The 18573-nt window shown below is 44.0% G+C and overlaps 1 protein-coding gene and 1 pseudogene across 1 annotated transcript in view; both read left to right on the forward strand.

Annotated features, from left to right (window-relative positions):
* The first annotated feature begins 575 nt into the window (after positions 1-575).
* Positions 576-12197, forward strand: LOC101437201 (tyrosine-protein kinase Yes-like; annotated as a pseudogene).
* A 5789-nt stretch (positions 12198-17986) lies between these two features.
* LATS1 (large tumor suppressor kinase 1) overlaps positions 17987-18573 on the forward strand; it is a 43989-nt gene continuing 43402 nt past the window's right edge. Inside the window, exon 1 of the mRNA XM_004450825.5 lies at positions 17987-18568. The gene's annotated coding sequence lies outside the window, so the exon portion shown is untranslated. The remainder of the gene's footprint in view (positions 18569-18573) is intronic.

The following is an 18573-nucleotide window of genomic DNA, read 5'->3' on the forward strand; positions in this document are numbered from 1 at the left end:
CATCAGTAAGCCGCTAGGGCCGGCCCCGGGCTCGGGGGTGAGGGCTGGTAGCCACTCCGTGGAAGGGGGGCTTTTCTGGTCTCTACCACAGTTCACCAGCCCCTTCACCCGAAGCTGCATGTATCCCTCTAGAAACCGGAGCTCCAAAAGAGGGGACTCAGACAGTGCCTGCCAGTCCAGTCGTCGTTTTTGTGAAGGGGCCAGTACCTGGAGTTTCCTACTCTGCCATCTCCCCACAATCTGTTCCAGCTTCTTCGATTGAGTGTTTAGTTCGTTCATTTTCACACTTTCAGAGTGCAAAAATTAAAATCTAGCTATGGGTTTTACTTTGGCTTTATCATCCCTTTGTACCAATGTCTGTTGCTGCAGCCTAAAGCCAGCCGAGGCAGTGGCCCTCCCCGACAGGTCCTTCCACCCCACTTAGCGCCGGCCGGCATCCTTGACCCGAGTGAGCCTGGGGTCCCTTTTCTGGAAGACCTGAGTGGTCAGGCGGTACATATTCCAAGAACACTGAAGGGCAGGCCTATTCTACTCCCGTCCTCTGCGTTCAATGCTACTAGCTGCTGCTGCTGAAAATGCGGAAAATTTCAGATACGTTGCTAGGACTCTTCTCAGTTTCCAGCAGCAATGTAAAACAATTTCCCTTCATACTTCTAGGGAATAACTGGCCAGGGAGGGATCCAGGCATGGAGGCTTAGAAAACTAGCTTGGGGGAAGTGGACATGGCTCAACTGATAGAGCGTGCACCTACCATATGGAGGATCCAAGGTTCGATCCCCAGGGCCTCCCGACCCATGTGGTGAGCCGGCCCACGCGCAGTGCTGACACGGAGTGCCGTGCCACGCAGGGGTTCCCCCACGTAGGGGTGCCCCATGCGTAAGGAGTGCACGCTGCAAGGAGAGCTGCCCCGCGTGAAAAGAGCGCAGCCTGCCCAGGAGTGGTGCCGCACACACGGAGAGCTGACGCAGCAAGATGACGCAACAAAAAAAGAGACGTAGTTTCCTGGTGCCACCAGATAATGCAAGCAGATACAGAAGAACACACAGCAAAGGGACACAGAACCGACAGTGGGGGGAAGGGGAGAGAAACAAATAATAAAATAAAATAGAAAAAAAACCCACAAAACCAGACACAGAGAGCAGACAGCAAGCACAAACGAGGAGGGGGCGTGGAATAAAATAAATCCTTTAAAAAAAATTAAACTAGCTTGGAATGGAAGGTTAATTGCTTTAAGACTTACACCTTGCTTTGGTTTTGTAACAGTGAACTAAACATTTGAATAGTGTTACATATATCAACTAAGGAGTTCTAATTTTAATGAGCAAGATAGCTTTATGTAGTACAAATTAAACAATGTATGAGTCTATTCATTTCGATTTAGGGTCTTTATTCATAAAACTCTAAAATAGGGTTTATTTGGAGGGTTGTAGGATCTCACAAGTAGAAGGTGTCTTGAAGGACATCTCGGCCTACTGTGGACACCCCTTCCCCAGTAACCCCAATAAATTACCACCTACCTCTGCTTGAAAACATACCAGGATGAGCTTCTCGTTTCCTGTTTTCCAGTGGAACATCTTCTAACTTAGACAACTGTAATGGCTATAGCATTAGGCCAGGGTTTTAATAAGTGTGGGTGAGATCCAAAAATATGAAATCCTATAAATATAAAGACTCGCGTTAGTTTTAGGTTAATGAACAATCCCGGGCGCCTACTCCCTGTGTTATTGCATCCCTCATGTGTTATCGCATTACATTGGGGTGCTGTATCGCAGAATTCCACTCAATGCATGTATTTTCATATACTGAGCTGAAATCTCCTTGCTGTTTGTCATCGTTCCTTTGGAGCCACACACAATTATTCTCATTACATGTTCGGATATTCAAAGCTAGATATGGTAGCTCCTCTAGGGTAAACATTTTTAGTCCTGTCAATGATTTCTTGTGGGTAAAGTTCCCTTCCCAGTCCTTCTTGGCTAAATCCTACACATCCTTCAGGACAACCCTTAGGTGTCTTTTTCTCCCTGGCATCCCACCATCTGGGCTACGATGTACCCCTCCACTTCAAAAGCACGTTGCACAGCCTTTACAGGGTGCTGACAGCTGTTATGTCGAGGACCCTGTCGCCCTCTACTGGACGACACGCTCAAGAACAGGGCCTGTGTGTTACTGTTGAGTCAACAATGCTTAACACAATAGCTGATCCACAGGGGGCACTGAGTCAGTATTAAATGAATTGAGCTAATCTCTGTCTTGTTTTCCCTTTATGAAGATTCCACTTAGTCAAAGAGCGGCTTCCAAAATGAAGACATTTCCAGGTGTCCTCCTTGCTCAGAGTGATGGAAACCTAGTTCTGGGGTGATATTTCTTGTAATGCTGTCCCTGCTTACGTTAATAATCCTGACGTTTATTACATCAGACTGCTGACAACTAAAATAGACTGTAGGCAACTTAAACCCTTAAGGTCACTAGCTGCCCTAAGCCATTCTTCCATATTCTTGTTTTCCATTTTTAATATTTCAAAAAAAGATATTTAGATTACATAAATGTTACATAAAAAATACAGGTGATTCCCATATGCCCCGCTCCCCACACACGTCCCATATTCTTGACCTGAGGCGGGTGGTTTTTGATCCTTACTATGGGTCCCTCCTTTTTGTCCTAAAAAAGGTAAATTTCATTTGAGTATAGGAAAGAACTACCAAACTCTTCTTAATCTTTCCTGTAGAAGCTGTTTATTTTCAGGATTGCCTGGCATGCTGTCTACATTTTCATTCCTTTGGTTTGGAAATAAGTGAAATAGACTGAAATGCTTAGGCCCACTGCTAGAGTTCTCTCACTTATTACTGACACATGAATCATTGTTATATAGCTACAGTTCTTGAAATATTTATAAGCCAACCTGACATATTTATAAGCCCCATTTATCTTGTTCACAAGGCTAGTGGGGAAAAACATGTGCTATAACTGATTCTATATATTTTTTTAAATCTTGCATAATAACATTTCTCTTTCACATTGTTGAAACATGCTTTTAATAATCCATTCTCAAATCTTGTCCAAAAGCACAATAAGTTCACCAGTGTATAGTATATATCAACCCTTCGTTCAAATTTATCATATCTATAAGTTAATCTAGCTCTGGTTAATTAGAATGCCTGAAGTGGTAGTAGAGCTATTTTTCTGTAGATATAAAACCAGGGGAGGCCCAAAATGTAATTTGTAACTATTTGAACTATTTCATTGGTATAGTTCTGAGCCATATTACTGTTAAATGGGCGGAAGCAGATATGGCTCAATGGATAGAGCTTCTGCCTACCATATAGGAGGTCCAGGGTTCGATACGAGGCCTGTGTGGCGAGCTGGCCCACGTGGAGTCCTGCCATGTGCAAGGAGTGTCACCCTGCACAAGGAGTGGCCCCCGTGCAAGGAGTGCAGGAGAGGAAACCTCCCAGGAGTGGTGCCACCCACACAGAGAGCTGATGCAGCAAGATGACACAACAAAAAAGGAGACACAGAGAAGAGACAAAATGAGACAGCGAACTAGGGAGCTGAGGTGGAGCAAGAGAGTGATCACCTCTCTCCCACTCCAGAAGGTCCCAGGATCGGTTCCTGGAGCCGCCTACTGAGAATACAACAGACAGAAGTACACAGAGCGAATGGACACAGAGAGGAGACAAGGGGGCGGGGAGGGGGGATGAAATTTTTTTTTTAAAGTTTAAACGGGGTGATAGGTTGAATCAATACTCCCCCAAAATACATTTTCTTAATCTGCATTGCTGTGGGGGCGAATCTATTGTAAATAGGATCTCTTAAAGGTGTTCTGTTGTTTTTTTAAGATTTTTAATTTATTTTTCTCCCCTCCCCCCCCCCATTGTCTGCTCTCTGTGTCCATTCACTGTGTGTTCTTCTGTGTCCGCCTGTATTCTTGTCGGTGGCACTGGGAATCTGTGTCTTTTTTATTGCACCATCTTGCTGTGTTAGCTCTCCATGTGTGTGGCGCCATTCCTGGGCAGGCTGTGCTTTTTTTGCGCCTAGGGCGGCTCTCCTTATGGGCGCACTCTTTGCGCATGGGGCCTCCCTACGCAGGGGACACCCCTGTGTGGCACGGCACTCCTTTGCACATCAGCTCTGCACGTGGGCCAGATCCTGGTTCTCCCATGTAGTAGGCGGACGCTCTTATCAGTTCAGCTGAATCCGCGTTCCTGAAGGTGTTATTTTTTTTTCTAATTCCTTTCCCTTCCTCTCCCCCAGTTGTCTGCTCTCTATGTCCATTCACTGTGTGTTCTGTGTCTGCTTGTGTCAGTAGCACCCGGAATCTGTGTCTCCTTTTGTTGCATCTTCTTGCTACGTCAGCTCTCCATGTGTGCGGCACCATTCCTGAGCAGGCTGCACTTTCTTTCGCGCTGGGCGGCTCTCCTTGTGGGGTGCACTCCTTGCGCGTGGGGCTCCCCTATGCTGGGGACATCCCTGCGTGGCACAGCACTCCCTGCGCGCATCAGCACTGCGCATGGGCCAGCTGCACACGGGTCAGGAGGCCCTGGGTGAACCTTGGACCTCCCATGTGGTAGGCGGATGCTCTATCCGTTGGGCCAGGTCTGCTTCCCTGAAGGTGTTCTTTTTAGTGAAGGTGTGGCCAGCTGAATGACAGTGGGCTTAATGAGATTACTGGGGTCCTTTATAGACAGAAGAAATTCAACACAGAGAAAGCCATGAGGAGGAGCCAGAAGCTAGAATTCAGCAGGAACCCGGTAGAGAAAGGAGAGAACATCACCATATGACAGGAAAGTCAAGGAACCCCAAGGATTGCCAGCCAGCCAGAAGGCTGCCACTCCTGGGAAGGTGCAAGCCTTCTAGCCTCTGAAACTGTGAGCCAGGTCTTGGTTTCAAATACAATTTTCCAATAAAAGGAGCCAGGGCTCCTTAGAGAAAATGGCTGATTCCAGCAGTAGGGCAGGAAATAAACAAGGTGAACTTGAAACATCTTGTAGTAGCAGAATGTAAGGAAGTCCTAGAAAACTACAACTCCCCAGTGATGGGGTTTTGTCAAAAGGACACAGGACCCAACTGAAAGAGCAACTGGTTGAAAACTGGAACAATTTCAATAAGAAAATAAAGTAAATAAAATACCCAAAGCATAAAATAAACATCCATGAGTTCATACTGACAGAAACAAATGCTTTGATAAATAAATGGGGGAAAAGAGATAAATCTCCCAGGAAGAAGAACTGGAAATGTTTCATGTAGACCCTGTGCCCTCATGGAGGTGGAGCCTAACTTCCCATTCCTTATATGTAGGCTGCCCAAGGTAGCTCTTTTCTAAAAAGAGTAATGTATGGAAAGGGAGGAAATAAAGAGTAACTACAGTTCCTCTAAGACGCGTGGTGGAACCCTACCCCAGGCAGGTGATCAAATTCAACATCGACGGTGGTAAGTCATGTTGATAGTATATGATGAGAATGGCACCTTACTTGTGTGGTCTTCATCCCAAAAACTCATGACCCCAGCCTAAACATGAGAAAAGTCTTTGACAAATCCCAAAAGAGGGACATTCTACAAAATACTTGACCAATGCTCTTGAAGACTATTAAGGAGATCACAAACAAGGAAGGTCTGAGAAATTCCCACAGCCAAGAGGAATCTAAGAAGTGACTACAAATGTAATGTATTCTGGTGAGATCCTGGAACAGGAAAAGGATATTAGGGAAAATCAAACAAAAAATTAGGTTAAAAAACAAAAAAACATAAAACAAGGAAAATCAAGTATGAAGTATGGTTAATAATTATGGTTGAGATTGGTTCATTAATTTTAACAAATGTACCACATTAGTGTAAGATTTTAATAATGAGGAAACTGGGTGTGGCGTATTTTTATTTTAAAAATAAAGTTTATGTTTTGAAAAAATAGCCTAGCTGCGCTCATTTTTGTTGAAATAAAGTGAACTCCTAATTGTCTTCTTACAGCTAGCAATGTCCAAGTCAACTTTTTTCTTCTTTGCCAAACATAGATTCTTTGTTCTTGTCAAGGTTATCATTGTATTTTCTACATAAAACCTGCTCATTATCATCTGCCAATCCCATGCCCTCTTCTTTCAAAACCTTCCTGAAAATATACCTACCTGGGACTGATTTAATTCTTATCATTAACTTCATATAATTCTTATATCCAGGTAGTTCCTATTTAGGTACATTGTATCCATGGAGACTGTCTTAAATTAGATCATCATGAAGTAAAGTCCTGTCTCTCTATATGTGCAATAGCAAATAACACAGTTCTAATTTTTTTTTTTAAGATTTATTTTTTATTTATTTCTCTCCCCTTCCCCACCCCCCCCACCCCAGTTGTCTGTTCTCTGTGTCCATTTGCTGTGTGTTCTTCTGTGACCGCTTCTATCCTTATCAGCGGCACGGGAATCTGGGTCTCTGTCTGTTGCGTCATCTTGTTGTGTCAGCTCTCCGTGTGTGCGGCACCATTCCTGGGCAGGCTGCACTTTCTTTCGCGCTGGGCGGCTCTCCTTAAGGGGTGCACTCCTTGCACGTGGGGTTCCCCTACGCGGGGGACACCCCTGCGTGGCAGGGCACTCCTTGCGCGCATCAGCACTGCGCGTGGGCCAGCTCCACGTGGGTCAAGGAGGCCCGGGGTTTGAACCTCGGACCTCCCATGTGGTAGATGGATGCCCTAACCACTGGGCCAAGTCTGCTTCCCATTTAACACAGTTCTAAATAACGTGTGGTCAAAGGAGAAACCACAAGAGAAATGTGAAAATATTTCTAACTAAATGAAAATAAAAAACAACTGTCAAAATTGTGGGATGTAGCTAAAGAAACCTAAAAGAAATTTTATAGCTTTGAATGCCTTTATTAGAAAATTAGAAAATCTTGCTATCAATGTCTAAGTTTCCACCTTAAGAAGATAGAAAAAGAAGAGAAATTAAACCCAAAGGTAAAGGAAATAAAAATTAGAAGAAATCAGGACTAGAAAACAGAGAAAAAGCCAAAAGAGGGTTCTTTGAAAATGTTAATAAAATTGATAACCTTCTAGAAAGTTGTCAAAATCCCATTTCCTGAGCTTTCATTTCATTATATCTTTTTTAAACTTTATTTTGTACATTTAATAATAGAAAATATAAACAATTAAAAACTGAAAAGAAAATACAGTTGAATAAAAACATACATTTCTCAATTAAATGTACTGGATACATATAAAAAAATTTTTTTGACTCACACAATATGTTACACAATATATTTGGTCCATAATAATGCAATCATACAGTATTTGGCCTTTTGTGTCTGGCTTGCTTCATTCAACATAATGTCCTCCGTGTTCATCCATTTGTGATATACTTTACAACTCCATTTTTTCTTACAGCTGCATAATATTCCATCGTGTAAATAGACCAGTTTGTTTATCCATTCATCTGTTGATGAACACCTGGGTTCCAACTTTTGGCAATTGTGAATAATGTCACTATGAACATTGGTGTGCAGATGTATGTTCGTGTCACTGCTCTCAGTTTTACTGCATATACCCAGCATTGGCATTGCAGGGTCTCGAGGCAAGTCTATATTGTCATATCTTTTTTTTTTTAAAGATTTATTTATTTATTTCTCTCCCCTCCCACCCCACCCCACCCCACCCCACCCCACCCCACTCCACCTCACCCTGGTTAGCTGTTCTCTGTGTCTATTTGCTGCATCTTCTTTGTCCGCTTCTTTTGTTGTCAGTGCAAGGGAATCCATGTCTCTTTTTGTTGCATCATCTTGCTGATGTCATCTCTCCGTGTGTGCAGTGCCATTCCTGGGCAGGCTGCACTTTCTTTCCCGCTGGGCAGCTCTTCTTACGGGGCACACTCCTTGTATGTGGGACTCCCCTACGTGGGGGACACCCCTGCATGGCAGGGCACTCCTTGCGTGCATCAGCACTGTGCATGGGCCAGCTCCACACAGGTCAATGAGGCCCAGGGTTTGAACCGTGGACCTCCCATGTGGTAGGCGGACGCCCTATCCACTGGGCCAAGTCCGCCGCCCCTATATCGTCACATCTTGATGCTGTCTAATGATCAGGCAAGTGAAAAATACCCCCACTTAGACTGTGCCATCAATAAATGTCACAAAATGAAACCAATAGAATTAATGTGTGAATGCATTCTGCTCCCCAATGATATTATGTATTCCAAAAGCACAAAGATGGTATATCATCATTTTCATCTCTCCACAGTGTTTAATATGGATTTGTATACCAGTGGGTATGGTATAACCACTGTTTATTTTTTAAAGAAATGGTTCTCTATTTTACTGAAGTCAAGTGATGATTTGAATCAAATGTCAAGAATGCCAATAGGGGAAACGGACTTTGGCCCAGTGGTTAGGGCGTCCGTCTACCATATGGGAGGTCCGTGGTTCAAACCCCGGGCCTCCTTGACCCGTGTGGCTGGCCATGCGCAGTGCTGATGCGCACAAGGAGTGCCGTTCCACGCAGGGGTGTCCCCCGCGTAGGGGAGCCCCACGCGCAAGGAGTGTACCCGTAAGGAAAGCCGCCCAGCGCGAAAGAAAGTGCAGCCTGCCCAGGAATGGCACCGCCCACACTTCCTGTGCCGCTGACCACAAGAGAAGCGGACAAAGAAACAAGACGCAGCAAATAGACACCAAGAACAGACAACCAGGGGAGGGGGGGAAATTAAATAAATAAATAAATCTTAAAAAAAAAAAAAAGAATGCCAATAGATTTGAAGAGCTGTTGTAGTTTCAAGGTTCAATCAAATTAACAATATATGGAAACCATGGTAATTTCTGCCCTGATGTATAACCATTCCTTATGGATTGAAAGTTTTACTGACAAGACACCATAACAATCAAGAGGCAAGCTATGCAGACAGAAAAAAATATTTTTAATGAAAAAGATGAAAAACCTCTATATAACAAAAGGAAAGGATTGCCCATGATATATAATCAAACAAATTCAATAAATAAATAAAGCATAGCACTGAACAGTGTGTATAGTAAGAAAAAACAGAGCAAGAGTAACTATTTTCATCTATGAAGGATGCACTAGAACTGGTAACAACATTGCATCCAAAGGTAGGAACAGAGAGGCTGGTGGGACACAACGGGAAGGAGATCTTACTGTTTACCCTTGTATCTTTTTACCATTTTGTACCAGTTGAATGCATTGCATATTTTAAAATAAAGAGAAATAAGGAGTAATAATTGTCAAGGTCAAGACCTGGATGGTGAAGGGATCAGGTGGAGAAGAACTAGAAGATAAAGAGAGGATCAAATGGGGCAAGCAAGGTCTGGCAGAGAGGTGTAGTTCAATAGCCAATAAGGAAAAAACAGTTAGTGTGTAACATGGAAACAGAAAGAAAAGCTGAGATTAGAAGTTGGAGGAGGGAAGTGGATTTGGCTCAACTGATAGAGCATCCGCCTACCATGTGGGAGGCCCAGGGACCAAACCCCGGGCCTCCTGAACCTGCATGAAAAAAGTGCAGCCTGCCCAGGAAGGGCGCTGCCCACACGGAGAGCTGACGCAGCAAGATGACTCAACAAAAAGAGACACAGATTCCCGGTGCCACTGACAAGAATGCGAGTGGACACAGAACACACAGCGAATGGACACAGAGAGCAGACAATGGGGGGGAAGAAGAGAAATAAAATAAATCTTAAAAAAAAAAAAAAAACTTAAAAAAAGAAGTTGGAGGAGCAGTGCCGGGAAGTGATGAACGATGTAGGCACAGGGGTCAGACAGCCTGGACTTGTGTCTTGCTTTCCTCACTTACTGCTGTGTGGAAGTGCTTAAAAACCTCTTTCCTGGCCCCGCCCCGCCACCCCCTCCCCTCCACTTGAGCTGCCACAGTAGCCCCTCATGCCATCACCGCCAGGGAACAGGTGCTGTTACTGTATTTGTGGCCTTATATGATTAGGAAGCTAGAACTACAGAAGACCTTTCATTTAAGAAGGGTGAAAGATTTCAAATAATTAACAACATGGAAGGAGACCAGTGGGAAGGAAGATCAATTGCTTCAGGAAAGAATGGTTATATCCCTAGCCGGCAGATTCCATTCAGGCAGAAGTGTGGTGTTTTGGCAAAATAGGGAACAAAGATGCTGAAAGATTACTTCTGAATCCTGGGAATCAACAAGGTATTTTCTTGGTAAGAGAGAGTGAAACTACTAAAAGTGGTTATTCTGGGAAGCGGACTTGGTCCAATGGATAGGGCATCTGCCTACCACATGGGAGGTCCACGGTTCAAACCCCGGGCCTCCTTGACCCATGTGGAGCTGGCCCATGCGCAGTGCTGATGCGTGCAAGGAGTGCCCTGCCACATAGGAGTGTCCCCCGCGTAAAGGAGCCCCATGTGCAAGGAGTGTGCCCCATAAGGAGAGCTGCCCAGCGCGAAAGAAAGTGCAGCCTGCCCAAGAATGGCACCGCACACACGGAGAGCTGACACAACAAGATGATGCAACAAAAAGAAACAGATTCCTGGTGCTGCTGATAAGGATAGAAGTGGTCACAGAAAAACACACAGTGAAGGGACACAGAGAGCAGATAAATGAGAGGGGGAGAGGGAGAGACATAAATAAATAAATAAATAAATCTTTTTAAAAAATAAAAAAAATGAAAGTGATTATTCCCTCTCTTTGTGACTGGTAAGAGCTAAGCGGCGACAATGTGAAACACTACAAAATTAGGAATCTTGACAATGGTGGATTCTATATCACAACCAGAGCACAATTTGATAATCTGCAGAAATTGATGTAATGCTACATAGATCATGCTGATGGTTTATGGCATAAGTTAACAACTGTGTCCAACTGTGAAACTCCAGACACAAGGTCTACCAAAAGATGCCTGGGAAATCCCTTGAGGATCTTTGCAACAAGAGGTTAAACTAGGACAAGGATGTTTTAGTGATATATGGTTGGGAACCTGGGATGGAACCACAAAAGTAGCAGTCAAAACACTCAAACCAAGTACAATGATGCCAGAAGCTTTTCTTCAAGAGGCACAAATCATGAAGAAATTAAGACATGAAAAACCTGTTCCATTATATGCTGTTGTATCTGAAGAACCAATTTACATTGTCACTGAATTTATGTCAAAAGGGAGTTTAGGGAAATGGATGTGGCTCAGGCGAATGGGCTTTATCATATAGGAGATCCAGGGGTTGATTCCCAGGGCTTCCTGGTGAAAGGCAAGCTGGCCCATGCAGAGTGCTGGCCCACGCAGAGTGCTGGCCTGCGCTGGAGTTGTTGGCTGGCGCAGGAGAGCTGGCCCGCTCAGAGAGTTGGTGCAGCAAGATCATGCAACAAAAAGAGACACAAACAAGAGACAATAAGAGCCAAAGAGAACCAGGGACTTGAGATGGCGCAAGAGATTGAGGTTCTCTCTCCTACTTTGGAGGTCCCAGGATCGGTTCCCAGTGCCACCTAAAGAGAAGACAAGCAGACACAGAAGAAAACACAGAGAGCAGACAGCAAGGTGGGGGTGGGGTTGGGGGGATAAACAGAGAAAATCTTTTAAAAAAAAAAAAAGGGAGTTGACTAGATTTCCTTAAGGAAGGAGATGGGAAGTATTTGAAGCTCCCACAGCTGGTCGATGTGGCTTCTCAGACTGCTGATGGCATGGCTTATATTGAAAGGATGAACTGTATTCACCGAGGCCTTTGGGCTGCTAATATTCTTGTAGGAGAAAACCTTGTGTGCAAAATAGCAGATTGGTTTAGCAAGTTAATTGAAGACAATGAATATACGGCAAGACAAGGTGCAAAATTTCCAATCAAATGGACAGCCCCTGAGGCTATGCTGTATGGTCGATTGACAATATAGTCTGATGTGAGGTCATTTGGAATTCTACAGACAGAACTGGTAATGAAGGGCAGAGTACCATATCCAGGTATGGTAAACCGTGAAGTGCTGTAGCAGGTGGAATGAGGATATAGGATGCCTTGCCCTCAGGGCTGTCCAGAATCCCTACAGGACTTGATGGACCTTTGTTGGAAGAAGGATCCTGATGAACAACCAACATTTGAATATATTCAGTCCTACTTGGAAGACTATTTCACTGCTACAGAGCCACAGTAGCAGCCAGGAGGAAATTTATATTTTATATACACAAATCTGCCAAAATATAAAGATACAACACCATATAGTAGAATTCCAGACATGGTTGCACAATACCACTTTTCTTTCTCCAAGGGTTAAACTTTAATACCAATGATGAATTTTCCAACTTATTTCAGGATCCACAGAAAGTATAGCTAACATGTTGATGACAGTGTGAGTGATAGCAGGACAATGAAGAGCAACAAGGCTACTGCTTGTAAAGCCACGCCTTTCTTTTTTCCCCTAACTCAGAATTGTTAAGGGAAAATTATTTATCATTAAAGACAAAGCTTGGGACATAAAAAGTTATACCATAATAAAATCTAAAATCAAGGAAAAAAAAAAAAACCTATTTTAGGAAAGCAGGTACTTGGACAGATTTTTGTACACCAGTGTTCACTGAGGCATTATTCACAGTAGCCAAAGAGTGGAAGCAACCCAAATGTCTATCAGTAGATGAATGGATAAATAAAATGTTCTATAGCCATAAAGAAGTGAAGTTCTGGTACATGCCACAACATGGAGGAAACTTGAAGATACCATGTTGGATTAAATAAGCCACAAAAGGACAAATTTTTTATGATTTCTCTTATATGAAATACCTGGAAGAAGTAAATTCATAGAGACAGAAAGCAGAAAAGTGGTTACCTGGAGTGGTAACGGAGAGGAGAAAGTGGGAAGTTACTGCTAAATGAGTATGACTTTTGGTTTAGGATGATGGAAATAGTCTGGAAATAGTAAAGCAAATGTGGCTCAAGCAGTTGGGCGCCCACCTACCACATGGGAAGTCCCAGGTTTGGTTCCCAGGGCCTCCTAAAGAAGAGAAGCAAGATGGCAAGATAGCAAGCTGTCATGATGGGTTGACATGGTGAGCTGATGCAACAAAATGGCACAAGGAGACGATGCAACAATGAGACACAACAAGGAAACAATGAGAGACACAACAAGCAGGGAGTGGAGGTGGCTCAAACCAATGGGTGCCTCCCTCCCACAGGGGCAGTCCAGGGTTCAGTTCCCAATGCCTCCTAAAAAAGATGAGCACACAGCGAGCAGATAGCAATTGCAAACAACAAGGAGGTCGGGGAAATAAATAAATAAAATAAATCTTTTTTTTTTTTAAGTCTGGAAATAGTGGTGAAAGTCACCACAGTATTGTCAATGTACATAATGTTAAAGAAGTATCCACTTAAAATGGTTAAAAGGGGTGGGGGCGGTGGGGGTGAATGGGGACCTCATATTTTTTTTATGTAATATTTTTTAAAAAATGAATTAAAAAAAACAAAAAAATGGTTAAAATGATTTTTATGTTTGGTACATTTTATCACAATCAAAAATAACTTTTTAAAAAACCTATTTCAGATTTTAGTTAAATATTTATTGCACATCTACCAATTGTCAGGCAGTAGTACCTGTGCTAAGAATATAGCAATGTACAGTACAGTGCTTCCTACCCTTGTGGATCTTAGAAGAGAGGCTAGGAGAAGGCTGCTATCTGGAGTACCCATCTGTCTACTGTCCTTCATCTTGGGAGGCTTAATGGGGATGATTTGTGGGCATATCTCTTATTACTTGTTTTCAGAATAGAAGAGATTAATAAAATCCTGATGCTCATTGCAATGTATGATTTTTGTTACTCAGGATTCAGGAGGGGGTCATGTCTTATTTGAGACAATCCTCAAGAATATGAAGGAGGATATAAAATACCAGGAATCAACTGTCCAGGAAAGAATTCAAAATCTCGATTATAATGGCACAAATTCAGACATTTAGGTATACAATTTGACAGGACTTTTCTTCTCTGACATTCATTCCCACAATCTGAGAGTATAAAGTCTTCCCTTACTTAGTAGGAATTGGGAGTGTATTAGTCAGCCAAAGGGGTGTTGATGCAAAGTACCAGAAATCTGTTGGCTTTTATAAAGGGTATTTATTTGGGGTAGGAAGATAAATTACTTCCCTCACCAAAGTCTATTTTCACGTACTTGAGCAAGATAACTGCTGAAGGTTCAGACTTCCCAGGTTCCTCTCTTCCCAGGTCTTGCTTTTCACCAGGATCAGGGTTCCTCTCTTCCTGGGGCTGGCTTCTCTTTCCTCTGTGTGCTTACTTCCCGGAGCTCCAGCTTAAGACTTCAGCATCGAACTCCAACATCAAAACCCTACTACTCTGTCCTTTGCCATGTCTTTTATCTGTGAGTCCCACCCACCAAGTGTCGGGGACTCAATGCCCTACTGGCACAAGAGGTTTACTTGAATCTAATATAAACTAATATGCCCAGAGGAAAAGACTAGTTTACAAACATAATCCAATATTTCTTTTTGGAATTCATCAATAATATCAAACTGCAAGAGGGAGGATTGTTATGCTCAGCACCATATTGGTCTCCAGACTTCTTAGATGTGGCTGCGTCTTCTTGCTACAGCCATCCAAGCAAGAAATTTGGCTTCTATACCTGTTGCTAATGACAAAGTAAAACCTAGAAACCCCTCTCCCATTAAGCACTTTCGAGTTTAGTAGGCTGAAGATTTGGGGAAAGCCAGGGCAAAGGTTTTCTACGACAACAAAAGAAAGACTTCCAAATGCATGGCAGGTGGTGTCATTCTTAAGGCACCCAGCAGCCATTGTAAGCATTTCCTAATCTTTCACTCCACCCAGTTCCAACTGCTTTTCATCTTGTCAGTTAGTCCTTCTCTCCTTTCCATGGTCTTCTCTTTCCCCCTACTTCACAGGAATAAATCTTCTCATAATCCCACACAGAGCAATTCCCCAAGCTCCTTGAATTTTCTAGAAATTTCCCCCAAGACAATTGTTTATGAAGATGCTCTCCTTTAGGTAGAGAGGGAATTGAGGAGCTTAAGTGAAAAGGTTTCTTAGCATGGTGACAGAGGTGACAAGATTCTGGGGGCAGTAGGCTCTTACAGATGTATATGAATGATGGTAGCCAATATTGTGAATATAAGTAATGCTACTTAATTGCACACTTGAAGTTAAAATGGGAAATTATTAATTGTATGGATGTTATTACAATACAACATTAAAAGAAATTCAAGATTCCTTTTTCTGATGTTAAATTATATACTGGCTATTGAAACTAGAAATCCAAGTAAGAAAAATCTGTTAAAATGAAAGATAAAGTTCCAAAGATCCTTGGCTGAATATCTACTTTCCAGAAGAAAAGCATTTGTAAAAGGTAGAGGATATGACCAGAAGTGGGTCACTTAGCAGCCCTAGGTCTTTTCTCCTCAACCAGAAGGCTGAATAACTTTTAAGATTCTTTTTACCTCTAAAATTATATGAATTATATGAACTAATATGTTCACACACCTTCTTATCTTGTCCAGGATTGTGTATCTGGACTTTTTTATTCTAATACTATACATAAACTCAAAATTTCCCATTTTATTCACTTTCAAGTGTGTAATTGAGTAGTATTCATTACATTCACACTATTGTGCTACCATCATCAATATCTATTACCCCAACTTTTTCATCACGTGAAACAGAAACTCTGCGTTCATTAAGCAATAACTCTCTCTTTCCTTCCCCGCCCCTTGGTAATCTATAACCTACTCTGAAATTTGCTTCTTCTAGGAATTTGATGTATGTGAGAGCATATAATATTTGTCTTTTCGTGTTTGGCTTATTTCACTGAATGTGGTGTCTTCAGAGTTCATCCATGTTCTAGCACATATTAGACCTTCATTCCTTTTTACAGCTGACTAATCCATTGTATGTATATACCACATTTTATCCATTAATTTGTTGATAGTCTCACCCATCTTTTGGCTATTGTAAATAATGTTGTATTAGCGTATAAGTTTCTGTCCAAGTCCCTGCTTTCAGATTTTTAAGGGTATATACCAAGAAGTGGGATTGCTGGGCCATATGTTAATTCTATTAGTAGAATTAATAGTGTCTAGTAGAAAAATGATGCAAGGAAATATCTGAAAATGCTAACTGCATGTATTTTCTAGAGGAATTGAAAAAGCACTCTTCACAAAAGGTGGGCAGTGCTTTCAAATATCACAAACCCAGTGTAGTAGATTGAATTGTGTGCCCCAACAACAGACATGTTCTTCATCTTTATTTTTTTAATATTTATTTATTTCTCTCCCCCCCCCCCCCCGCCCCAATCCCAGTTGTCTGTTCTCTGTGTCTGTTTGCTGCGTCTTGTTTCTTTGTCCGCTTCTGTTGTTGTCAGCGGCATGGGACAGGAATCTGTGTTTCTTTTTGTTGCGTCATCTTGTTGTGTCAGCTCTCTGTGTGTGCGGCACCATTCCCGGGCAGGCTGCATTTTCTTTGGCGCTGGGCGGCTCTCCTTACGGGGCACACTCCTTGTGCGTGGGGCTCCCCTACACGGGGGACACCCCTGCATGGCAGGGCACTCCTTGCGCGCATTAGCGCGGTGCATGGGCCAGCTCCACATGGGTCAAGGAGGCCCGGGGTTTGAACCGTGGACCTCCCATGTGGTAGACGGACGCCCTCACCACTGGGCCAAGTCCATTTCCCTATGTTCTTCATCTTAATTCACATTCTTGGGGGTGTGAACCTATTATAAACAGAACCTTTTGAAGATGTTATTGTTACCAGATTTTGTCTAGGTTCTTGACTATGCTACAGAAATGAATGTCAAGAGCACGCCAGGTGAGTTAGTCCAGTAATTTATTCAGGTAGGGAGGGATGAGAAATGGGAGAAAACAGCACATCATGGGTCCCAGGTAGAGAAGAAAGGGTTGAAAAGTGATCAAGTGGGCTGATTTACAGACTACAATTCCCCATTATAGATTATAAATGCCCAGGTTTTACTTGCGTGGCCACATGGCAGAGGAACAATGGCAAGAACGGTGCTCACAGGGCAGGAACAGGGGTCCACAGGTGAGAGACAGCACATTCAGACCACTGTTAAGTGACCTACTTCTGGTCATATCCTCTGCTTTTTGAACTGTTAATTATTCCACTCCTTTGCCAATGGCTTAGGAGGAGTCCCAGCTGTTTGCTGTTTTGATTGATTACCCCACCCATCAAGTCCCAGCAAGGACCCAATGATAAAGTCCTCTGGGGACTATCTGGGGCTTCTCCTGGCTTCTGGAGGATTCTTGGGGAGGGTCTTCCAGCAGACATCTTGGGGTCATTGATGTCCACGTGGACTCTGCCAGGTTCCAGATCCATTTATTGATTCCCCATTTTACTAGCCGGCTTCATCACCTTAAAGTGTAAGGAACTGAAGCAGGGTGGGCCTTAATCCATATTACTGGAAGCCTTATATACAGAGAAGGCAGAGAAGTTTACAGAGGAGCCAGCAGCTGGGCCGCAGAAGAAACCCGAAGGGCAGCCACAGAGAGAGATCACCAAGTGACAGGAGGCAGAAATCAAGCCCAGGAACTTGAAGGATTGTGGCAAGCTAGCAAGAGAACACTACAGAATCTGGGGAAAGAAAGCATGGTCTCACCCATGCCTTGATTTTAGACTTCAAGCCTTTCAAACCGTGAGCCAATAAATCCTTTGTTAAGCCAACGGATTTTGTATTCGTCACGGTAGCCTGAGACACCCACTGATCCTATTCCAAACTTTCGATTCAACTTAACAGGGAATAAAACGTCTCACAACGTCACTCTCCTTCCAATTATGGCAATATGACCTCCTTTTCTACCCAAACTGTTGACATATAAAAGACCTTAAAATCTGTTATTCTGTTCTGATCTAGGAAGGTATTGTTTGGCTAATTCAGAGAGCACATATTCTTGAAGCTCCTGGCACCTCTACGAAGGGAAAGTGTGATAAATCAAATGAAAGCCTTCAGAAATCCTGACTCCTGACGTCCACAGCGAGGTTTCAGAAGGCAATTCATTGTTTTCCTTCTTCAGCTCCTGAAGACCGGTCCACGGAAAAAGCTCAACTGACAAAAGAGAGAAAGCGAAATAAAAAGGAGTGCGCTTGGACAGGGGCGAGACACGTAACGGGGGCGAGTGACATCCGCACCGTGAAAGGAAGGCGCGGCGCGGGCCAAGCTGACACGCAGCAGGGAGGTGCGGGCCCGGGATCCAGGACCGGCACTGGGGGATGGTGGCCGGGATCAGGCGTCCAGATTCAGAGGGCCCGGGCTCCTAGGGGCCGAGCCGGGCTCTCGGGGACCTGAAGACCGGTTCCCGGGTCCCCAAGCAGCCCTCCAGGCAGAAGCCCCCAGTCCTGGGCCGCGCAAGCGACGCCGGGAAATGCCCACATCCGGGAAACCGGCGGCGGCGGCGACACGGAGTGGAAGGCAAAATGGCGGCGGCTGTGGCGGCGGTAGCGGCCTGGTGCTGAGGGGAGAGCCAGGTGCCCGCGACCCCGCGTCGGGCCGCGGCGGCCCGGGGCGCCACGCACCTCTCTCCGCCCGCCAGGACCCTCGGGGCGCCCTGAGACGCGCTCCGGCAGCCTCGGCGCCCTCCTCGGGCCCGCGGCCGCTGCCCAGGAGCCCCGCTCTCCCCTGCAGGTAGG

Source organism: Dasypus novemcinctus, chromosome 28 (genome assembly GCF_030445035.2).
Source record: "Dasypus novemcinctus isolate mDasNov1 chromosome 28, mDasNov1.1.hap2, whole genome shotgun sequence".
Taxonomy (NCBI): domain Eukaryota; kingdom Metazoa; phylum Chordata; class Mammalia; order Cingulata; family Dasypodidae; genus Dasypus; species Dasypus novemcinctus.